This window comes from Corylus avellana, chromosome ca1, assembly GCF_901000735.1.
Source record: "Corylus avellana chromosome ca1, CavTom2PMs-1.0".
Classification (NCBI taxonomy): Eukaryota; Viridiplantae; Streptophyta; class Magnoliopsida; order Fagales; family Betulaceae; genus Corylus; species Corylus avellana.
Genome location: NC_081541.1, coordinates 44,262,605 through 44,270,787, shown reverse-complemented (window position 1 = coordinate 44,270,787; position 8,183 = coordinate 44,262,605).

The window sequence follows — 8,183 nt, the reverse complement described above, 5'->3', positions numbered from 1 at the left end:
TTGGTGTGAGAAATGGCATTTGAGACTTTGTGCATATATGGGTCCATTTATAGAGACGATCGAAACTCTCTCTCTCTCTTCTCTTTTGGGTGCATGTGTGAACGTGATTGCACGTGTCAGTGTGGAGTTTGTTGCATTTGGATTTTATAATACTAATGTACGCATGTGCAATTAATTTCAAGCGTTTTTCAAAAAATAAATTTCAAAAAAAATGTCATTTAGTAGACTGATATACAGCTTGTTTATTTTTACTACTGTCACATTATTTCACTTGTATGACAGTCGTATAATAGTTTATTAAATATTCAAATTTAAGGGCACGAGAGATTTTTCATAATTGAGTAGTTTCTTCAAATGTCCAAATTTAATTTCAAGTTCTTCGTAAGAAAAAGAGAGAATGAAATTATACCTAAACCGTTAAAAAAATTACTAGAGATGTGCTGTAATTTTTTTCAAGCACCTATAGTGAAATAATGATTTAGATCACTTATATATATATATATATATATATATATATAGAAAATAATATTTTCATTTTTCCCTTAAACCTCTCACTTCATATATAGTATATGCAAAATTGGATCTTAAATTTCTTTATATATATATATATAAATTATTTATGAGTTTGCCATATACGGATGAGTACTATTTTCATACGCAAATGCTAAGCTTTCATGAGTTTATCACATGCATTCAATGATAGTTAATACATAATAATCTTAATTAAGACACTTTGTAGACAAATACAAAGAAAGGGAACATTTGAACAGGAGAGCATTCTGTTTCTTACATTTGATGGATATTTTTGTCTTTTTACTTTTTTAAAGATAAAAATACCCATTCAAATATAAGTAGCTAGATCTTCTCCAGATCATTTTCTCTTGCATCATACGTACAATAAAACTTAAAAAATTAATAAATTTAATAAAAGTTCTTTATCTTAAAATAAAAATACATTGTCATGTTTTCATGTTGTTATTCATTAAATAATCAAGCTCAAAAGATACAAATTATTCTGAAGTAAGTACATAATTAGACCTTAGATTTTAACTTCTTTTTTTTGACATGTCCATACAAGAGAAGGGGAGTGAATTCAAACTAGTGACCTCCGCTTTATTAGTCGTGGTCCCAGCCGATTGAGCTACCTCTTAGAGACAGATTTTAACTTTATTTTGAAATTAAATCCTAATTTTTAATTATATCAATATCTATCTCCATAGCATATATAGTTAATTTCAAAAAATTTGCGACTCTAAAAACTTACCGAGTTTTTATTTACTAAAAGTGATAGAAAATCAAATAAGTTATATTTAAAATTTATCTGAGCATAGAAAAAATATAAATAAATAAAAAACTCCTTCTACCAGCTGGTCTTCATGTGAGTGCTTTCTTTCTTTCTTTTTGAATCATTTGAGTGCTTTCTACCACTTAAAAGAGATCTCAAGAACAATTTGGGTGGGTTTTCAGCACTTTTAGTTTTTTTGAGTAAATATTTGGATCTCCTTCACTAATTAATAAATTAGAGCAGATTGCTTTAACAAAACAATATTACACACCATACAACTAATTAAGCATTTCTTCTATCCAAACTAAATCTATGACTTGTTTAACTGTAGCCTTTACTAGCTAGATTATGGAAGGCAAATTTTGCCTCTCGACTAATATGTTATTGTAGGTTTAATTACAATAATTTTAAAACGAGAGAGACTAGCATTTCTTCTGTTACTGAATATGGACGGTCACGACATCGCCAAGCATTAAGTGGATTTGTACTAAAATAATGAGTTTTAATCTTGACCGTTCATGTTCAATAACTAAAGATGTCCTGTTATTGTAAAAACTATAGGATAATAATATGATATGCATTAATTATTGCAATTTAAATATCATGGTTTAATTTTTTTTTTTCTTAAAAAAAAAACCTATGGACTTGTTTTAAAAATAATATAAATTACTTATATTATATTATAGAATTATTATTAAAATCCTAGGTGGATTTGCCGACGGTAATAATAGTCAATTTTGAAATTAACATTCACTCCACACGTTCCAAATTAACGCCCTCCACTAACACTACGACCTGCTTTTTAAGTTTTGCCGACTTACCTTTATATCTTTGTGCTCGACTTTAATGGAGTCTCCAACAAAAGTGTTAGCTGACAATGCAAATGAAAACCAAATAGGGGTAAACAACAAAAAATTAATAAACACATGCTATGAGCTGCACTGTATTTTGATGTGTGAGTCAGCGGTCCGTTCGATATTGCGATTTTACAGGTTAAAAGCGTGATCTTAAATAGTAAAAACATATTGTCAGTTGAGAGTGTGTTTCTAAGAAATTAGGGTTTCCAAACTTATAAAAATCTTCGTTTTCAAATTGAAAACAAGCAAGAATATGCATTTTAAAAAAACACATGATTTTAAAGGTTAAATCGAAATTTTACCAAAAGCTTAGTTAGTTCCGTTTTTAAAAATCGCACATTTTGAAACCGTAAGATTTCAAAATGACGTGACCCTAGTGAAATTAATGCATCCAACATTTCCATTTTCCACTAACATCTCTTCTACCTTATTATAATTATACTAATGCAAATTATTAAACATGAAAAATACCTAAAATATTGTAGTTTTTACTACAATTCATTTATAAAGTCACGTAACAGTTCACATTTTATAAAAATAAGTGTTACATGAACTAGCATGTGGTAATTTACATTTTAGTGGCTAATGTAGTAAATATCACTCTAATTGTCATCTCAGCTTGTAAATGTTGTAAATATCATGTGAACTGCCATATGGCAACCCACAATTTAGCAACTAACTTGATAAGTAGTTTGTAGAAGATTTGTAATAAAAACTGGGAAATGCATACCCATTCAAACGACTGCCACATTGTCAATGTTCCCCAAACTCCCAATTGTATCAATGTCTCTCAAAATGGTAACAAAATCCTCTCCAATTCATTTAAATTGAATTATATCAAGTTAGTTATACGTGAGTGGTATTTTTGTCTTTTTACCTTTTGAGATGATAAAAATATAATCATAATTCAACAAAATGTCCCTATCAAACAGTGCATTGATGTCCCTGTAGCGATCCCTATCAAACAGTCATTAATTATTTGCCGACGCTCAACACGTACAGTAGGACACTGTAATAAAAACGACATATAAAAGATAGGCCATAAACAACAAAAGTTGAACACAAAAGTTTGCCTTTCCATGACAAAATGTCTCTCGGGTTAATTTTCAAGATTTGCTAGGCTACAAGATCTCCCTCAAGTCTTTTAATTCTTTATGGTTTTGACTCTGGGACTTCTCTGTATGGGAAATGATGACTTTAATTGGTCTTTTATGATAAAAATTTCTATAAGCAACATTAATTATATCAAACATTAAGATTTGGATTAGCATTATGCAATGCTAATAGATCGATTCTATTATATTAACTGAGCAGTAAAAACATCTAATTGATATAGCAGATTAGTGAGAAGATAAGTACAAATTAATGAAAAAAGCAGCTTATTAATTACCTATCTCTTAATCACTCTTCTTGGTTATGAAATCCATGATATATACTACACCAAAAGTAGTGATGTTGGACCCTACAAAAAGAAGTATATATATAGGCTTCTTAATGATGATTTGAGCAGCGTGACACAATTAACTTGTTAAAAATTGGAAGAACAAGTATATATATATATGTGTGTAGTTAAAAAGGGTACTCTTCTTTCTTCAACTCTGAGGTTGAGAAAGAGAGACAAACGTAGAATTATTGCACAACTCACTAAATAGACACCAACATATAAACAAACTCCTTCAATCAAGGAACCACATAACCGAGTCATTTGCCCAAAAAATAAAAAAACATAAACCACTTAACCATAACTAGAAACATACACCCATTTAACAATTACAACTCCTAAACTAAACTACTTAAACACCAATTACTCTACCAAGTTTGTAGGACCTGTTACAACAACTTCTTCGCTTAGTAAATAACTTAACAGTAGGGGTGCAAAGGCGGTTACGGTTAGCGGTTAGTGGCAATAACCGCTAACCGTAACCGCCCTAGCGGTTAGTAAATTTCACTAACCGCAACCGCTAACCGCTAGGCGGTTAGCGGTTAGCGGTTAGTGGCCGGTTAGCGGTTAGTGAAATAGATAACCGCCCGCTAACCGCTTTTTTAAAATTGGGTTTTTTTTTGGGCTTTTTTTTTACCCTCATATTTTTTTTTCTTGTATTTTTAATATCTTCTTGGGCCCAATTGCTATAAAAAGAGCCCATATTGAAAAATCAAAAATATTTGACCCAAAATTTACATTTACTTGTACTTAAAAAAAAATTTCCTTAAATATTAAATCATAACTCGTTAACTTTTTTTTTTTAGGAAAAAAAAAAAATTCAACACAACATACAAAAAAAAGTTCAGAATTCAGATAACTATCACAACATATAAAAAAAATAATATAAAAAAAGTTCAACACAAAGCATATAAAATAAGTTCAAATAAAACATTAAATGATACAAATAGTCAAATAAAACATTAAAACTTCATCAATCTTCTCATTTGGTCCTCTAGCAAATCCTGTGGACATCAAAAGAAGAAAAGTTATAATATTAAACATAATAATATTAAGGCACAAGCATGTACACATATCAAAAAGTGCTTAATATAATTGTATTGTAATTAAAATACTATGACAATTCAAAAAATAATAATCTTCGTTACTAACAAACCTCTAGGAATGAGATTGATTAGGTTTAGTTTAAGGTTAGGAAGAGATGAATATATATGGGTATTAAAACGACGTAGTTTTGGCTTGTTCAATTTTAAAAAATTGTTCAACAAATGGTTCAAAAAATTGGTCAAAAAATTGTTAAAAAAATTGTTCCAAAAATGGTTCAATTTCTTTTTTCATAAAATGGTTTAAAAATTGTCAAAATAGTGTTCAAAAAAATGAAAAATATATTAATACTTAAATTGTTGTTATAAGTAATTGTTGAATCTAATGCTAATTGCTTAATTTGACATTTTATGAATCACATTGTCATTGTATATAAATATTATGATTAAATATTTGAATTGTCATTGGATCATATGATTAAGTGTTGATCTTATAAACTTACAAACAAACAAAAATACTTCAATTGTAGTTATAAGTAACACATTGTTTAATCCAATGTCAATTACTTAATTTGATATTATATGAATCACATTGTCATTGTCATTGTACATGAATAATTGATTAAGTATTGGAATTGTAATTGGATCATATAGTTAAATATTTATCTTATACATTTATATTATTCAATATGCATATAATATAACTATAAGCAATTATATATATATATATATATATAAAATTCAAAATTGTTCAAAATTGTTAATTTTCTTTTTTTTTTTCTTTCAAAAAATGGTTAAATTTCTTTTTCTAAAAAATGTTCAAAAAATACATTAATACTTCAATTGTGATTATAAGTAACACATTGTTGAATCTAATGTCAATTACTTAATTTGATATTATATAATCATATAGTCTCATTAAATTATATCATATGATTCATATGATTAATTATTTAAATTCTTATCATATTTACTTATAATCTTTTTTCTTTGAATTGAACTTAATATCTAATGGTAAATGGTAATGTTCAAACTCCTAAATCCTAAATTCCTAAAGTATCTAATAATGCTTTAATTAAATTGTAGACTTGTAGTTATAAGTAACATATTGTTTAATTCAATTGAATCAATTGTGATTATCATTGTACATGAATCATATGATTAACTTGTAGACTTATGACTTATGAGTTATGTCATATTATATATGTATTATTTATTATTATATAATCATATGATTTAATGATCAAGCATCATGTGATATAATCATATCAATTATAGTGATAATATATAAATTACTAAAATTATAATGATAATACATTAATACTTAAATTATGTTTATAAGTAACACATTGGTCATTGTTTAATCCAATGTCAATTACTTAATTTGATATTATACGAATCATATCATCATTGTACATTAATAATATGATTCACTTGAAGTCTTGAATAAAGTATTTGAATTGTCATTGAATCATATGATTAACTATTGATATTATACATTTATATTATTTATATACATATGTAGACTTATATAGACTTATAGGTTTATAATATACATTGGAAATAAGTCTCTAGATATTTAATTGTTGTATTAGTATGAATTGGTATACTTATGAGTTATGTCATATTATATATGTATAATTTGTTATTATATAATCAAATGATTTAATAATCAATCTCATGTGATATAATCATATAAATTATAGTGATAATATATTAATACTCAAATTGTGATTTAATTATTTTTTTAAAAATTGTGATTTAATGATCAAGTGATTATATGATATAATCATATAAATTATAGTGATAATATATTAATACTCAAATTGTGATTTAATTATTTTTAAAAAAAAATTGTGATTTAATGATCAAGTGATTATGTTATATGTATAAATATTTTTATAATTATAATTATAAAAATATATTATATAAAAAGGTTAGCGGTTAGCGGTTACGGTTAGTAGACCCAATAACCGCTAACCGCTAACCGCGGTTATGGCGGTTAGGCGGTTAGCGGTTAATGCGGTTAGACGGTTAGGCGGTTAGGCGGTTGGCGGTTATAGCGGTTAGCGGTTAGCGGGCGGTTAAAAACCGCCCGCCTTTGCACCCCTACGTGTTTTAAGTGACTTTCCTTTTATTTTTGAATATGGTAAATGGGTGTACATATATATTACACATATCAAAATCATCCTTTTTACACATTAACCATCAAGCTCATGAGGCATCTCCACCCTCCTTGTTCAGCAAAGGGGTAATGATAGTGTTTCTTTTTCGAAATTTATTCGTGCAAAGACAACTGCATAATGGCTTTATATAGAGTCATTTGTGTTAGAAATCTTGGAACTAACACAAACTCTGTCACAGGTGTCCGAAGATTTGAGATATCTTCATCTGCAATCCAAATACCAGGCAATGGATGCTATTGAGGCCCACTAATTGTTGTTGGTGACATCTTTGAATTTACTTTCTGGCCATTTGGTTCTTTGTCATAGATGGCCCTATGCTTTAAGGTGGAATTTTCGACATGTCATTTTTTTTTTTCTTTGTTGGTATTCTGATAGGGTTGCTACCTTCTGTTCTAACTCATCTTCTTATCCTTGCATTTACAAATATGAAATTTTTGGATAAGAAAGAGCTTCAACACCTCCCATCTCTTGAAGAATTGTGGATCAACGACTGTCCTAAGCTCAAGTACATGCCAGAAGAGGGGTTGCCTACGTCCCTTTCTCTTATAGGGATTGACATTTGCCCTTTGTTGAAGAAGCAATGGCAAAGTAAGAAAGGAAAAGAACTGCGAAAGATTGTTAACGTGGATCACATATTGATTGATAAGGAAGAATATATTGGATGAACTAAAAACGCCGAAAGAGTCCCATTTTCTGTTATAATGGCTTTTTAATTTGTATGATGGAGTTATTTAGAATTTGATTGGTGGTCAATGAAATCATTATTATTCTTCATATTCCTAAGTACGTAACTACAATTACATATTTCATACAATTAAAATCTGTAATAAAAACTATATATATTAAGGGAAAAAAAAAAGGGGTTTGGACTAACGTTTTTTTTTTAAAAAAAATATATAGATATATATATATATATATATATATATATATATATATATATACAAACTATGTACTATATAATATTGCAAAGTTGATTCGTGCCTCCTCGAGTATATAACCTAGTGATCTATTGACATGAAATCTCTCAGGATTAGACTATAATGTCTACCTTCGTTAAAGACGCACTTCTAATAATAAAGTCTAATAGAACAATCATTTGATCTTCTTGATGAAAAAACTTGAAATATTTGATTGAGAAAAATCCTAATGGCATAAACATAAGAAAAAAACAAAATGAAATTTGCAAACAATTTATACACGGTTCTCTTTGGTTGAGGTTTATTAATAGAAGTGAGGTGGTGGTTTTCTAATGGAATATGATCATTTCCAGTTCATTTGAATTGGATAATACTCTTTTAGTTAATTAGATGAGTATTTTATTATTTTTGTCTTTTTACTTTTTGATGGGACAAAAATACTCCTATAATATAA